Below are 15,074 nucleotides of genomic sequence, written 5' to 3' on the forward strand. Positions count from 1 at the left end.
CGCCCGCCACCACGCCCGGCTAAATTTTTTTGTATTTTTAGTAGAGACGGGGTTTCACTGTGGTCTCGATTTCCTGAACTCGTGATCCGCCCGCCTCGGCCTCCCAGAGTGCTGGGATTACAAGCGTGAGCCACCGCGCCCGGCCCATCAAAGACATTTTAAAAATTCTTAGATGATTACATTTGTTGCAGTGACTAGCTGGATTAGAATCAGATTGGGTTTAAAACGATGAAAGAATCTGGGAGAGGGGGCAGAGTGTTAGTTGTTAATTAGCACATGGATCAAAGGAGAGCATTGATGTGTTTAGAAGCCACAACATTGACAGAATAAAAAGCCAGACCTAACAAATCCAATTGTAAATCTCTTTACTATGGTATTTCCTGCCATTTCTGCTTCATAACACACAACTTGACCACTTTGTGGTGGTATCTGCAGTATTCTATTTTAGTCTAAATAGCATTTTCTGTCAAATTCATTCTGTTTCTCTCTCCTTCATCTTCCCTCCCTTCTTCCTTCCAGCTGTATTTTTTCACTAGAGAACACTAGTAGAATGTTCTCCCAAATTTCAGATTTCACATACACATCTGTAAAATAACATTATGGAGACACATTTTAGTTGCTACTGAGTACTTGGTTGTTTTCATAAGTTCACAGCATTACCAGTGTCCTCCAAAAAACAGTTTCCCATTTCCATAGCTAATCTCATCATTGACTCTGCCATCCAAGTTTATTCTATGCTAATCTAAAAGAGTCTGGAAAAATACTTAAAATACACTTTAAGAATTCATCATGCACATGTGTTGTATTTTATTTTATATATGTTCGAATGAATATCTTTCTCCACTAATGGTTTGCATTTCAATTCTTGTATCATGTTTTTTGAAACACAGAAGTCATCATTAATATAAAACAACCAATTTTTTTATTATTAATTTTTGTCCTGGTTAAGAAATCCTTATGAGAATATTGTATCATGTTCCCCTTATCTTCAGGACCTGAATCTATTTGGAAATGACTGCGCATGGTTTGATGGAGGAGTCAAAATCTAGTTACTTAAAAAAAATTCAATTAATCCAGCATTGGTCTGACCACCTTGTATATTTCAATGTAGAAGAGCATACTAATAATGCAGGATTATTTATATATGTGGTGAGAATTGGAAAATGAAGTCCAACATGGAAGGTCAAATAATATTAACTCAAAGGATGGATTAGTACAATGAAACACGATGGATAAGTGCAATATAGTTAGACAAAGAGAAAGAAAGACAATATTTCCCAGTTATCATTGAGACTTCACTCCAAGTTTTTGCATGAAGCAAAAGATCTCGACTCCTTCCACTGATTTTAACTTCATTCAGACATGTCTGTCATCTATTATTTCACTCAGCGACAGTCAGAAGTGAAGAAAAAAGAAAACAGAGAATATATTTTATGCCACGATCATGAATAATGATTTTTCAAAAATTGATTAATAAAGAACCAATACATATACTTTTAGTGTTTTTACCACACTTAATAGTAACACAATAAATGAGTTTTAATAACATTAGTATGCAATTCAAGACATAAAACAGAACCTATTTGTCCTGTTTGAAGACACAAGGAAGAGGGCTTCCTGGGATAAAGGAGTTCGCACAGCAGGTGAACACATTTCTGATTTGTCTCTGGTCAGAGGTGAATACAGCAAAAGATAGGCCTGAGAGGAGGTGAGAAGGAGCAATTAGGGATGGTGTATATAGGGGAGCTTTGATTAACATCAACAAAGCTCACAGTTCTAGCTTCACAATCCAGGAATAATCCTACGTGCCTGGTAGGTCTTGGGACATATTGCAGTGTAATTGGGGAGGTGGTAAAGAGACTGCACTGAATGTCGTTCTTAACACAGCCAAGACTAAAGAGTCCCTCCTCTCCATATATATTGCCATTCTGATTCTTCCCTTTCCAATACTTATTACAGACACCAAAAGCCCAATTCCAAGAGTCCCCCACATGGACCTCCCAGTAATATTTGTCGGAGGTGAAAGTCTGAGCACCCCATGCAAGAAAACTTGTAGGTGTTGCAGTGATATGGGGCGCATTTTGACGGTCACATCCAATACAAATGCTTCTCAAATCTCCGTATTGAAAGATATGACTGTTGGCTTCATTATGATGCAGAGTAATATCCACTGCAAAATAAATAAATAAATAAATAAGAAAGAAAGAAAACATGCATAGACATGTGTAAAGAAGCAAAAATTTTTCTATCAAGAAGTTAATTTACCAGGAAATGTAAAGTCACAAGGACACTTTTGCTTGTAACTTCTAATAAAGTATAGAGATGATTAATATTATCTACAAGACAAAATGCTAACCACAGATATTAAAAATGTTTTGAAAACTTACATACTGAGAGCCAAATGTAAGACCAACTTCTTTCAATCCAATTTTCAAAGCAAAATTTGCACATTATATGCCCTAAATGCTATGCTGTTATCAAGATCATTATTTAGAAATGTTTCTTTTTTTTTTATTATTATACTTTAGGTTTTAGGGTACATGTGCACAATGTGCAGGTTTGTTACATATGTATCCATGTGCCACGTTGTTTTGCTGCACCCATTAAGTCGTCATTTAGCATTAGGTATATCTCCGAATGCTGTCCCTCCCCCACTTCCCCCACCCCACAACAGTCCCCGGAGTGTGATGTTCCCCTTCCTGTGTCCTTGAGTTCTCATTGTTCAATTCCCACCTATGAGTGAGAACATGCGGTGCTTGGTTTTTTGTCCTTGCGATAGTTTACTGAGAATGATGTTTTCCAGTTTCATCCACGTCCCTACAAAGGACATGAACTCATCATTTTTTATGGCTGCATAGTATTCCATGGTGTATATGTGCCACATTTTCTTAAAGAAATGTTTCTTATTTTTAAAAACTAGTGGTGTCATTTTGGAAAGAATGTGAAGATTTTCACTTACTCAAGAACTGCTCTAGATAACTGGATAAAAATCCATAAGTACATGTCATAAGTGATAATTTAAAGCAGATTTCTGCAAAATCTTTGACCAGTCTCTCTGTGGCCCTCCATGCTAGCTCAGGGCTGAAGCTGGATTTTAGACTTAACATGTAGCTTTTCATATTGCAATTAAACTGAACTTTTTGTTTGTAATTTTACTTGTATTCACAAAATGATTTCTTCTTTTTATTTTTACCCATTAATTTTTTTGGAAATATGTAATTATGTCCATTTAAAAAATTTAAAAAGCCCAAGAATCTCCAGTAAACTATATTCCCCAAAAGAGCAGTTCTTAGCTGTTCAAATGAATACACTAAAGAAATGTAAAATTTTGTATTTAACGTTAAATAGCTCACCTTCATTCTGAGCATTGTTCCATTTGCTCCATTTTTAAATTTGCTACACTACTCCTTTTTCCCATTACATTACTCAGTACATATGAGGCCATAATGTGTTTTTCATTATCTTTCAAACTTAATGCTATAAATCTGACTATACAGACACAGATACAAAAGTGTTGCATGATTATATTGTTCACTTATGCCTATAAAGAAGTAAAATACTTGGGCCGGGCGCGGTGGCTCACGCTTGTAATCCCAGCACTTTGGGAGGCCGAGGCGGGCCGATCCCGAGGTCAGGAGATCGAGACCACGGTGAAACCCCGTCTCTACTAAAAATACAAAAAATTAGCCGGGCGTGGTGGCGGGCGCCTGTAGTCCCAGCTACTCGGAGAGGCTGAGGCAGGAGAATGGCGTGAACCCGGGAGGCGGAGCTTGCAGTGAGCCGAGATTGCGTCACTGCACTCCAGCCTGGGCGACAGAGCGAGACTCCGTCTCAAAAAAAAAAAAAAAAAAGAAGTAAAATACTTGATAAAGGGTGAAAATTACCTATGTGATCCTAACAATAATAATATTTAGATAGTGGGAGTGCTGCCTATGGGTGGAGACTTACCTCGGAATTTGTTGGGCCTGTCCCTCAGTCTGGTGATGGGCCCTGCCCTGAGCTCTAGATTCAGAGGCTGGGGCATGTGCAGCAGAACGCACTCACTCCTGCAAGGAAAAACCTGCAGTTACAATATCTACAGCCATAAAATAAATAAAAATCGCTATTTGTATTTAAAAGACATTTCATGAGAATCCTTTGAACCCACAAATTTGATAATTCAAAAATTATTACTTCCTTTTTGAAATTAATTTCTATTTACAGTTTCTGAATTGTAAAGCATAGTGGAAGAATCTGAGTCAGAATTCAGTCTGATCTTTCTTTTTTTTGCCCCAAATGTGTAAGGTTCCTTAGCCTTATGGCCTTGAGAATATTTAGAAATGAAATTCTTCTGAGTTCCACTTCTTGGCAGACTCCCCTGACATCTTTGTCTGAAATAGCGGGGTTCTGGGGAGGCTGCTGCATGTGCTGCTTCCTTTTCGAGATAAAGGATGTGAAACTTGTTCTAGGCAGCGAGACCTGTCTTTTAGAAATAAGCTTCCCTAGAGACTTATAAAGTTCTAACACTCAACAGTTTTTCAATCTATTTTTCAGAACTGTTAACTGATATGTATACAGGTACGAACAACAAATCATCAACTTTTTCACTGCTAAAATACTTCCCCCACTTCTCTCCTGCTTCCTCTGGTGACTTTCTCACCATCCACAAAACAAAACTTCCATCTTTCACTTATGCAGGCTTTTAAGCAATAAAACAAAATCAGAAATAAACATGTTTTTAAAAAAATTTTATTTCACTATTTATTTACGTATTTATGTGTTTATTTACTTAGTGGTCTTGTCTTTTCTGGTGTGAGAATGAAAGTAGATGCAAAAAAATAAAGTAGTATCTTAATCACTTATGCCATGACTTTGGTAGAGCCTGCTTTGATATTCGTGGAAACTGAAAGAACATATGCTAAAATCTGGTACATACTCACCTGTATAATATGTCTCCAAAAGCCTGTAAAAAAAAAATAGAAAGATTTAGTGCAGTTCACAAGATGCATTTTTCATTAAGTTCAGTGTGAAATTTGAAGTCAGTTTCTCAAGATATTATTTCCCTACCATCTTCTCTTCTGCAAAGCATTTTCTATTTCTTCTGTAATGAAAAACCCAGTCAGTCGTATTGTCACTAATTAATGTCCTGGGAAAGTCTGAGTCTTGAAGACATTCTCTAAAGAAGTGAAGGGAGAAGAGGCCCAGAGATCCTATGCTCCATGGTAACCTCGAATAACCTACTCAGTCATCTTTCCCAGAACCTATTACCCAAATGAGTGGATCCTAAAATAATATTAATGTGAGCCTAGATCCCCAGAACTTCTGATCTTGCCATGTACTCAAATTAACCTAAATGTAAATGAATCACTCACTATTTTATACATGTTTGACAACCCAAAATATATTATTGACTTAGTTGGGGAATAGTTATTGGGGCTGTTACCTTGACCATTCCACAAAGTTTTGTGGCTGGTGGATAAAGTAGGAGGGACCTTTGGCCTGGTAGAATCCTTTGGCAGGGCTATACTCTCCCAATAAAGTAGCATTAGTTATGCAAATGTGTTCTTGGAAACACATCATGGAAATAGAGATGGATTTCAGCCATGAGGAAAATACTTATACATGTGAACAGTCAAAAACCTGAAACCACATTGTGAATTTGTACCTGAAGTAGCTCCACATCTGGTTTATGACACATTTTCATCAGCTCCTCATGTGTTCCTCTTAAAATCTCCCTCCTATGAGCCATTTTGGCTTTACTTAAATGAAGTTGATGAAAAATATCTTTCGCCTTCTTTTTAGCATCTCCAAATTATGTTTTTCTTCTTCATGATGAAATGCAGGCATCTTCTGATACTCAGTTCTAATTGCTTCTAGCCTTACATTCACATAATCCTGCAGTGATAATGGGTTAGTCAAAAGAGAAATGCATTTATCCATCTCCTATTAAATCTCACTGATTCCTTTTGTCTCTCGAACATCCAATAGTTTAAACCTCAGTCTTGCCAGTTCTTAGAATCCACAAAATTTTTTCCTTTCCTTTCTTTCTGCATAAAGATGTATCTGACCAATTACATTAAATTTATTCAAGATAATGTGTTTTCTAAGATAGTTGGAAATAAAAAAAACGCAATTTGAATTTCTCTGTTCCAACCCATATTTATGGAAAACTAGTATAGAGCTATAGTTACTAGAAAGGAAATAATTATTTCTATTTCTGAGATACGCAACAAGTTGCTTAAACTCATTATATGTGAAATGACCTTAGAGTAACATATCCAGCTAAATGCATTTCACGCAGCAAAACTTATCCTAATAAGGCTGCATTTATGATCTGGCCATCTTTGTCTCTCTGAATTCATTTCCTTCCATTCTTTTTCTAAGTCATCCCAATCTGAAACATAGACTTCTTTGTGGTTCCCCAGGCCTCCAAATATACACAAACTCAAAATTACTGCATATGCTGTTCTCTCCAACTAGAATTTTACACACACACACACACACACACAAACACCCATATACATATACATATACACACACTCATGGCCCACATATATATCCATACATACTTTCGTGCTCCCCTTCCTCTTCAAAACTTCGTTCAATTTGAATTTTTCAGTGAGTCTTTTTTCTGACCACCCTATTTAAAACTCAGACACTAATCTCCCGTTTCTGGCCTCTATTGTCCTTTTCTACTTCCCTGCTTGATTATTCTCCAACAAAGAACCTACCACACTCGAACACATCACATATTGCACATATTTGCATGTTGACCATTTGCCTCTCTCATTTGGATTGTACAATTTGTGAGGACAAAGATGCTTTCTTTCTTCTATACTAGCAAATTTTATAATTTAATATTCAACAGAGACTAGGTTCTTATGAAATACTTTTCGACACACTAATATTAGCTATCATACCCTCAAAGTATACATCCACAAAGAGAAAATCATTTTTAATGTTTTTCTGAAGTCCTCAGATTTCTCCTTACATTTAGATACTAGTTCCCATATTTTGGGCATGTTTCTATGTCTCCCTGAAGACACAAATCCATATTTCTCACCACTTTTCTCATCATATGTTATGTATTATTCAGTATTAATTCATTGAGATTCTTAATTTCATGGTTTCCCTAGATTTCCCCTAACACTCTTTCTGTCTCAAATTTTCCATACAATTCTAAATACCACTTGTCCACCAGCATTCAGATTAATGCTGACCCAGGCTCAGAAGGTTCACTTGAGCTTTCTATGACTGCCAAATAACTCTTATGTCCAGCATTTATCCAACCAGCACATATAGAATGCTGTGAGATGGCCCAGTTTCTTGTATCTGTTGGTGTATAGCTACAGGTTTGTATGAAAACAACCAGCACACTTTGGGTAACATCAATGATTTTGTTAGAAATCCCATCTAACAGTCATACTATTCTACATAAGAAATGAGGCCACTTTTTCTCAATGTTTTCTTTTTTTTTTTTATATTGACTCCCAGAAACTTTACAGTTTGATATCAAGTCCCTATTTTAAGACTCACCCATTTGCCCACCATAAGTTGCTGAGAAGGTAGAGTAGTACAGGACTAACCTTCCAGTGGCTGGTTCTGGTGGTTTCCACGTTCAGGTTTCTCTGATTTTCACATGCTTTTTCCCATAAAGACTGCATTTTCTTTAAAAGCTTCTCCTGCAAAAGGGCCATAAATTGAAGCACCAGTGAAGACAATAAAGTAACATGCAGACAGTTTCATAGGGAGGGGGCCAGAATGAGAGACAAGTAAGTCCCTAGTAAATGGCATTTCTTCGGTTTCCCTTCTTCTTCGTCAAATCTCAGAGGTTTGAAGCTAAGAAAGCCCCAAAGAGAGTTGCTTAAAGGGACTCAGAGTTGGCTTCACCCAGTCTCCAAGAACATAGACCCACAGGAATTTCATGTGTTCTTTATAGAAATAGACCTTCAGAGGCATCACTTACCCGGCGTTCCTCAGCAGCCCACTCAATGGGACAGTGTCTGTGATCCCGGTGCTCCTGAGAGCTGGAGCACAGCGAACAGAGCAGGCTCTTGCCCACTTCACAGAACATCTTCTTTGTCGCCCTGTGAGTGCCACACATTTGCTCCTCAGAGCTCAGGAATAGCCAGAGACTGGCTTTTCTGGCAAGGGAAGCCATCTTCTTCCATGGAATGTTAGTTTTGAGGTTTCTCTGCTTCTGCTGTGTTGTCTTTATGCATTGAAAGCACCGAGTAAGAATTGGGATGTCTTGCCAGCTGAGGTAGAAACAGGGCCTGCAAAAGCTGTGCCCACAGTCTATGGTGACCGGGTCTATGAAGTAGTTCATGCAGATGGGGCAGGTGCGTTCCCTCTGGAAGACTTGAGAGATTCCAGAATTCATGTTTCTGAAGAAGAAAGAGGAACATGTCATTTTGGGGTCTGGGTTGATGAAAAGCTTCTGAACATGTGGAGATAAGTGATAGCTATAGTTTCTTCTCTTGACAGTGTTCATTAAAGCACAGCAAACTATTTCTTCTGTAACAAAAATAAAAATCTCACACAGAGAGAGTCTCCCGGCTTTATAGTAGATATTACTGACTAGATGACTCACAACCCCTTCTACTCCTAGTTCCTGTCTGTAACATAATACTAATCTCTTCAATTTCCCATTTTCTGAATGTGGATCTGGAAATTGGGTTTGATTCTAAGTGGCCTAGAATAAATTGTAGTTGTTCCTATTCTTCTTTCACGTAAGTGCTGAATGAGTATGAAAGAGCGGGAAAAACTGCCTTGGCCAAAGAAATATGAGAAGTTGGCTAGAGGGACCTATGATATATTTTTAGAGAGAGACACAACAGTGGGGCAGCAAACCACCATGGTACATGTTTACCTGTGTAACAAGCCTGCACATCCTGCACATTTATCTCAGGACTTAAAATAATATAAAATTAAAGTAAAATAAAAAACCAAAACCAAAACAAAACAGAAAAACCAATCAACCAACCAAATAAACAAATAAAAAACAGCGATTAAACCAATTTAGGTTGAATAGAAGAGAAAACATAATGAAAGATATTGGGACTTTTTATTTTCTTGTGGATTAAATTAACTTCTAGGGATACCCAAACTCTGAACTAACATATAGTAGGATTTTTGTTAAACTTAAAGAGGTGTAATTATATTTCTACAGTGTGATGGTGAATTTTCGGTATGAGTCTGACTGGATTAACCAACACCTAGGGAACTGGTGCAGCATTGTTTCTGGGTGAGTCTATGAAGGTGTTTCCAGAGGAGAGAGACATGTGAGTTGGTGAGCTGAGTGGGACCATCATCCCTCAATGTGAGTGGGCACCATTCAATCAGCTGGTAGCTCAGATAAAAGGAAAAAGCCAGAGAAAAGGCGATTTCATCTTTCTTTCTCCTGAAGCTGGTTCTGAGGCTTTCAGCCTTGAGCTCAGTCAAGATACCAGTATCCTCAGAACATCAGCTTAAAGACAGCCTATACTGGAACTGCTCAGACTCCATAATCAAGCAAATGAATTTTCCTGATGAATTCTCTCTCATGTAGAATCATGTGTAGCTTGAGGACAGATATGTGTTCTGAGAAATGTGTAAGGAGGTTTTATTTATTTACTTTTTGAGATGGAGTCTCTCACTCTGTCACCCAGGCTGGAGTGCAGTGGTGCAATCTCGGCTCACTGCAACCTCTGCCTCCTGGGTCAAAGCAAGTCTCCTGCCTTAGCCTCCTGAGTACCTGGGATTACAGAAATATGCCACTACACCCAGCAAATTTTTTCTTTTTTTCTTTTTTTTTTCCAGTAGAGATGAGGTTTCACCATGTTGGCCAGGCTGGACTTGAACTCCAGGCCTCAAGTGATCTGCCCACCACGGCCTCCAAAAGTGCTGGGATTACAGGCATGAGCCACTGCACCTAGCCAGGTGGTTTTATTGTTTTGACATGACAGAATATACTTACACAAACCTAGATGGTATAGCCTGCTACACACCTATGGTATACAGTACATTCTATTGCTCCTAGGCTACAAAACTCTACAGCATGTTCTGTACTGTATACTGTAGGCAATTGTAACACAGTGGTAAGTGGTAATTATTTAGTATGTAAACATATTTAAATACAGAAAAGGTACAGTAAACATACTGGTATTATAATCTTATGAGACCACCATGTGTGGTTTGTGGTTGACTGAAATGGCGCATGAATGTATCTCTACATGTATACATATACATCCTATGATTCTGTCTGTCTGGAGAGCCCTGACTAATATATAAACTATGGTCTTTGGCAATTTTAAGTCCTTTTCTTTACTCTCTTTTATTGGATAACACTGCTGAATTTTAGTGAAACAAATGAAAAATCTTAGAATTATAAATATTCTCCAGAGGTCATCTAAGTCATTTTAAGGAATTTTTCATAGTTTAATAAGATTAAGACTCAAGTGAGATGGCAACCACCGTCACGTATCAAATTAGGTCTTATATATTTATTTGGTCAAAAAATTGTGTTTTGATTTCCAAACTAGGATGTTTTGGGGAGCTTTCTCATTTTTTTAAGTTTCACTATTTTGCATCTCTCATCATTACCTTACTAATTTAAAGTTATGTCTAAAAGCTGAATGAATTAATTAACATTCATTAACATCTTCTCAATTCAATTGTATAATATTAATACCCTCATTACACATATATTTACACACATCTGTGTGTACATACATGTATAAATATCAACTCCATATGTTCATTATGCATATATATCTGTTGCAGCAAACACTAGATATTTAAATTTTTTCCAAAGGATATTGAAGAATGATAGAAAACACAAAATAATAACAATTAGTATCCTCATAATTCATAAAATCTATAGTAAGAATATGAATTACAAATGGTATCATTGTGTAGATTTAAAATAATGAGATATTTTTAACACTCTAATTTATTATTTTGTAAAGGAAAGAAGATATAATTTTATCAATACAAGTTTCACCCACCACTGGGTTCTTTGAATGGTTCCCACAATGATTCTTTGAGAGATAATTCTGTTAAGTACCCCTCAAGGTCAGGAGCTCATTCACTGCAGTACTGAATTTCAGAGGTCACCAAAATACAGCTCCCTCTAAGTGCGCTCCTTCTCCTTTGAAGAAAACTGAGCTTGTCTCTTCTATGTCCTTTTATAAGAACCTGTGAAGACCACACCCACCTCTTTAAGTGGGTGGAGTATTGAGAAATGTTGAGAATAAGATGATTAGGTTTATGCAGTATTCAGATCACACCTTTGCACTGCTGATTAAATTATCATCACTTCTTAAAAAACCGTAACTGAAATGAATCATATGTAACATAAATTCTTTCAGATTAGACATACACTAGAAATTAACTAAGATGCATTTTTTATTGTTTATTGAGTTTCATCCAAGATACAGGCATTCCTCTAAGGGTGCATTTATTTATTCTAGAGAAACTGCCTCCTTGTGGAGTGCAGCGGTACAATCATAGCTCACTGCAGCCTTGAATTCCAAGGCTCAAGAGATCCTCCTGCTTCAGCCTCCCAAGTAGCTAGGACTACAGGCTCACACCATCCCACCTGGCTAATGTTTTTTAAGACTTTTCATAGAGTCAGGGTATGGCTCTGTAGCCCAGGCTGTTCTTCAACTTCTGTCTTCAAGCCATCCTCTGGTCTTGGACCTCCAAAGTACTTGGGAGTACAGGCATAAACCACCTCGTCCAGCCTTAAATGCTGCTTTAGTACCTTTATAGGATATTCGGAGAGAAGTCCAACAGGAAGATAAAACTTTTTTTTGTTTTCTACCACTCTAAGAGAAATCACTGACTAACCAAATAACTCTACTAATTTGAGGTCTCTTGTTGAATTTACAAAACTTTGCCAATCTCATGGGTGAAATATGAGTTATTATTTTAATGCTTTTCTCCACATGGTGCATGATTTTCTACCATGACTAGAAATGCAATATAGTAATTAATTTGGGGATTATAAACAAGTTTTAGGACATAGGCTAATTCACAAATACAGAATCCAAATGATAGGGATGGACTATATTTTTCTTTCTATAACAAATATTTTTGTTGTCATGTGACAATTTAAAAAAGAAAAGAGATTTCAGAAGTGGCTACTCAAATATTTTCTGACAGAGGAATTCTTTGCCAATAGCCCCCACAAGACTTATATTCATGAGTGTCAGAACAGTGAAGACAAATCTATCATCCTTATGTCTGTCAAGGTTCAAAAAGTCTGTCAAGGTTCAAAAATCAAAGCAGAACCCATAATATATATGTATACTTAGGGAGATTCACATATGAATAAGTGCAAGGAATTGGTTTCCACAGTTGATGGGCTGCCTGAGCAAGTATGAGATCCCTGTTAAAGTCAGTTAGGAAGAAAAATCCTCAGCTGGCTGGATCCCAATGGTCACGATTCAAAGCTTTGGTCCAAAGTCAGTAGGGGGCAATTGGGAGTCCCATTTGCTATTTTAAATGTTTTTGAAGGAATGCCTATGTCTTTCTTTAAGGGACTTTCACTGATGAAGTCAGGCTTACCTGGGTACACTTGCTAGATACAGGAGTAGGACCTTTGGTTACATCTGCAAAATACCTTCCCAGTAGGTCCTACGTGTTTCATTGAATAATAATAAGAAAGTTTGTCTGTGCCACAAAGCCCAGTTTCATTCTCCTACATGTGGCTTGCCAATTATCCCAGCACCATTTGTTGAATAGGGTGTCCTTTCCCCACTTTATGTTTTTGTTTGCTTTGTCGAAGATCAGTTGGTTGTAAGTAATTGTAGGTTCATTTCTGGGTTCTCTATTCTGTTCCACTGGTCTATGTGCCTATTTTTATACCAGTACCATGCTGTTCTGGTGATGAATAAAGGCCTGGAGTATGGGGATGTAATGCTCAGGGGCCAGACAGTCGGGTGCAGCAGCACAGCCTCATCCAGCAATTCGAGAGGGGATAGGAAGAGAGAAAGGTAGGGAAGACTAGAGGCAGGTTTATGAAAGGAAGCAGAGCCCTTGGTTGGGTAGAAATGGGGGTGGAGGACGATTCCAGCTTGTCTTCTGCAGCATGAATACCCTGACCCCCTGCCACAAACAGTCATCTATACACAGCAGCTCTCCTCTGACTGAGATTCTTGGTTATTTTCTTGCTTGATGCAGGAGTGAGGGGTTGGACAGGTAACTGACCAGGTACCTCAGCCCTCTGCCCATGGATACTGTTGGGAACCTTGGCTTTTTAGCTCCAAAGCAGCTACAGCAGATTTTCAGGGGAATGGCCTGGTTTGTGGCCCAGATTCCTTGGCATTGTCATGTCCCACTGGTCGGCAGCTGAGGGTTCTTCTGCTCTAACCTGAGAATAGACAAAACAATTGTTGGTTACCCTAAAGTGTTTACAGCTGTTATATCTGTGGCTAGAGAAAGTTTTAATGGCTTTAGTGTTTTTAGACAATTTCTAAATCATCTTTCAGTTAAATTGTGAAGTTGATCCGTTTTACTCTGTTTAAAAATTAAGAAGGAAAATTATAGAAATACTGTTCTTTTAAAGATATTTTATTGTTTCTGTTTAATTTTTATTTGGATATGTGCATTTTTTTATTTTGTGTTGTTTTTTAACTGAAAATCATATTGACTTCGTTTAGCTTTAAAATGTTATTATTTTGAAAAATATTTAACTAAATGTATAAGTCGAGCTATGGAAAAAATATTGTATATATAAGGGTAGAATTGGTAGTCAGATCCAGCAAGAGCTAAGCAAATAATTTCAATGCTTTGGGAGGCAGAGATTGGAGGATCCCTTGAGCCCAGAAGTTCGAGGTTACAGTGAACTATGATTGCACCACTACACTCCAGCCTGGGCAGCAGAGCAAGGCACTGTCTCTTAATAAAAATCTGCATTTTACTGGGTAAGGGACACTGATAGTGTTACTCTCCCCTCCCACTAGTAGATAGATCAAAGAAAAATGTGAGAATAAAAGCCACCCTGCAGATGGCAGAGAGGATTGCGTGCAGAGTGTGCCAAGAACAACACAATGTCCAGCATGACATCCTCTTCACTGATATCCTCTTCCTCTCTTCTTGCCATTTTCTTTATTTTACAAAATTCATTGCTTTATAGGGAAGAATGAGAGGAAAAGATGGCATGGGCTGGTCCAAAATTATACAAGGAAAAAATAAAATGAGAAGTTACCAGATGACATAGAAAAGGGATCCTCAGACATACAGAGGCCAGGAGACAAAAGAGAAATGTTTTCTTAGCAGGGAAGAAGAACTCTGAAGATGTTTCTCTGTTGGGAGAAATCCAGCAGCCAACACATTAGCAATCAAGTATTTTATCAAGGGTATGAATATTGGTTTTGCAAAGTTGTTAACCATTGGTCTGCTTCAAGATAGAATATTTTCAAATTGCAAATTTTATTAGGAACCAATTTTTACACTACTTTCCAGGAGTCCATCAATTTTGTCAGTCAATTCACTATTCTTGTTGCCCAAAAGGGTAGAGATAATCATAGATCACAGATCTGTCTAGCATTAGCTAAGGACGTTTCATTACAGAGAAGGATGCATGTATGTGCCTGCGCATGTGTGTATGTGTAATTCAATCATAAATTGAAGGTTTAAAGGTTGCGTGGGTGGAAGATAATTCATTCTGACTCCTGGCTTCAGAGTTGCATGTTTATTGGGAGAAAAGAGAGTCAAGCAGGGAAGAATAGTAGCCCTGTGCCTTCCAGAACTGCAGCATGCTTGGGAATTGTGAGGCTTCCTGCTTTCCAGGAGATTTTGGAACTAGGAAGATGTCACCAGTGGCTAGCACAGTACCACCTTCCTTACATCTGCCTGTCATCCCTCCTCAGGGCATCCAAATGTGGCCCTCTCCTTAACTCCTTCCTCTGCTTCTCTTCTCACAATCCTGGGATCTGAGCACTCTCTTTACCTGTGCACAGTGTCTACTTATGGAAACCCCAGCACCTGCTGCACTCGGGGCTGCAGCCCTGAGCTGAGTCTAGTAGAAATTTTGTGAACTAAAGATAGTGCAAGAAATGTAAATTAGTTCACCCGCTATGGAAAACAGTCTGGAGATTTCTCAAAGA

At 38.0% G+C, this 15,074-nt stretch overlaps 1 pseudogene; it reads right to left on the reverse strand.

The window, feature by feature from the left end:
• Nucleotides 1–1,670: 1,670 nt before the first annotated feature.
• LOC115834423 lies at nt 1,671–8,362 on the reverse strand (annotated as a pseudogene).
• Between the last annotated feature and the right edge of the window lie 6,712 nt (nt 8,363–15,074).

Source organism: Nomascus leucogenys, unplaced genomic scaffold (assembly GCF_006542625.1).
Source record: "Nomascus leucogenys isolate Asia unplaced genomic scaffold, Asia_NLE_v1 Super-Scaffold_637, whole genome shotgun sequence".
Taxonomy (NCBI): domain Eukaryota; kingdom Metazoa; phylum Chordata; class Mammalia; order Primates; family Hylobatidae; genus Nomascus; species Nomascus leucogenys.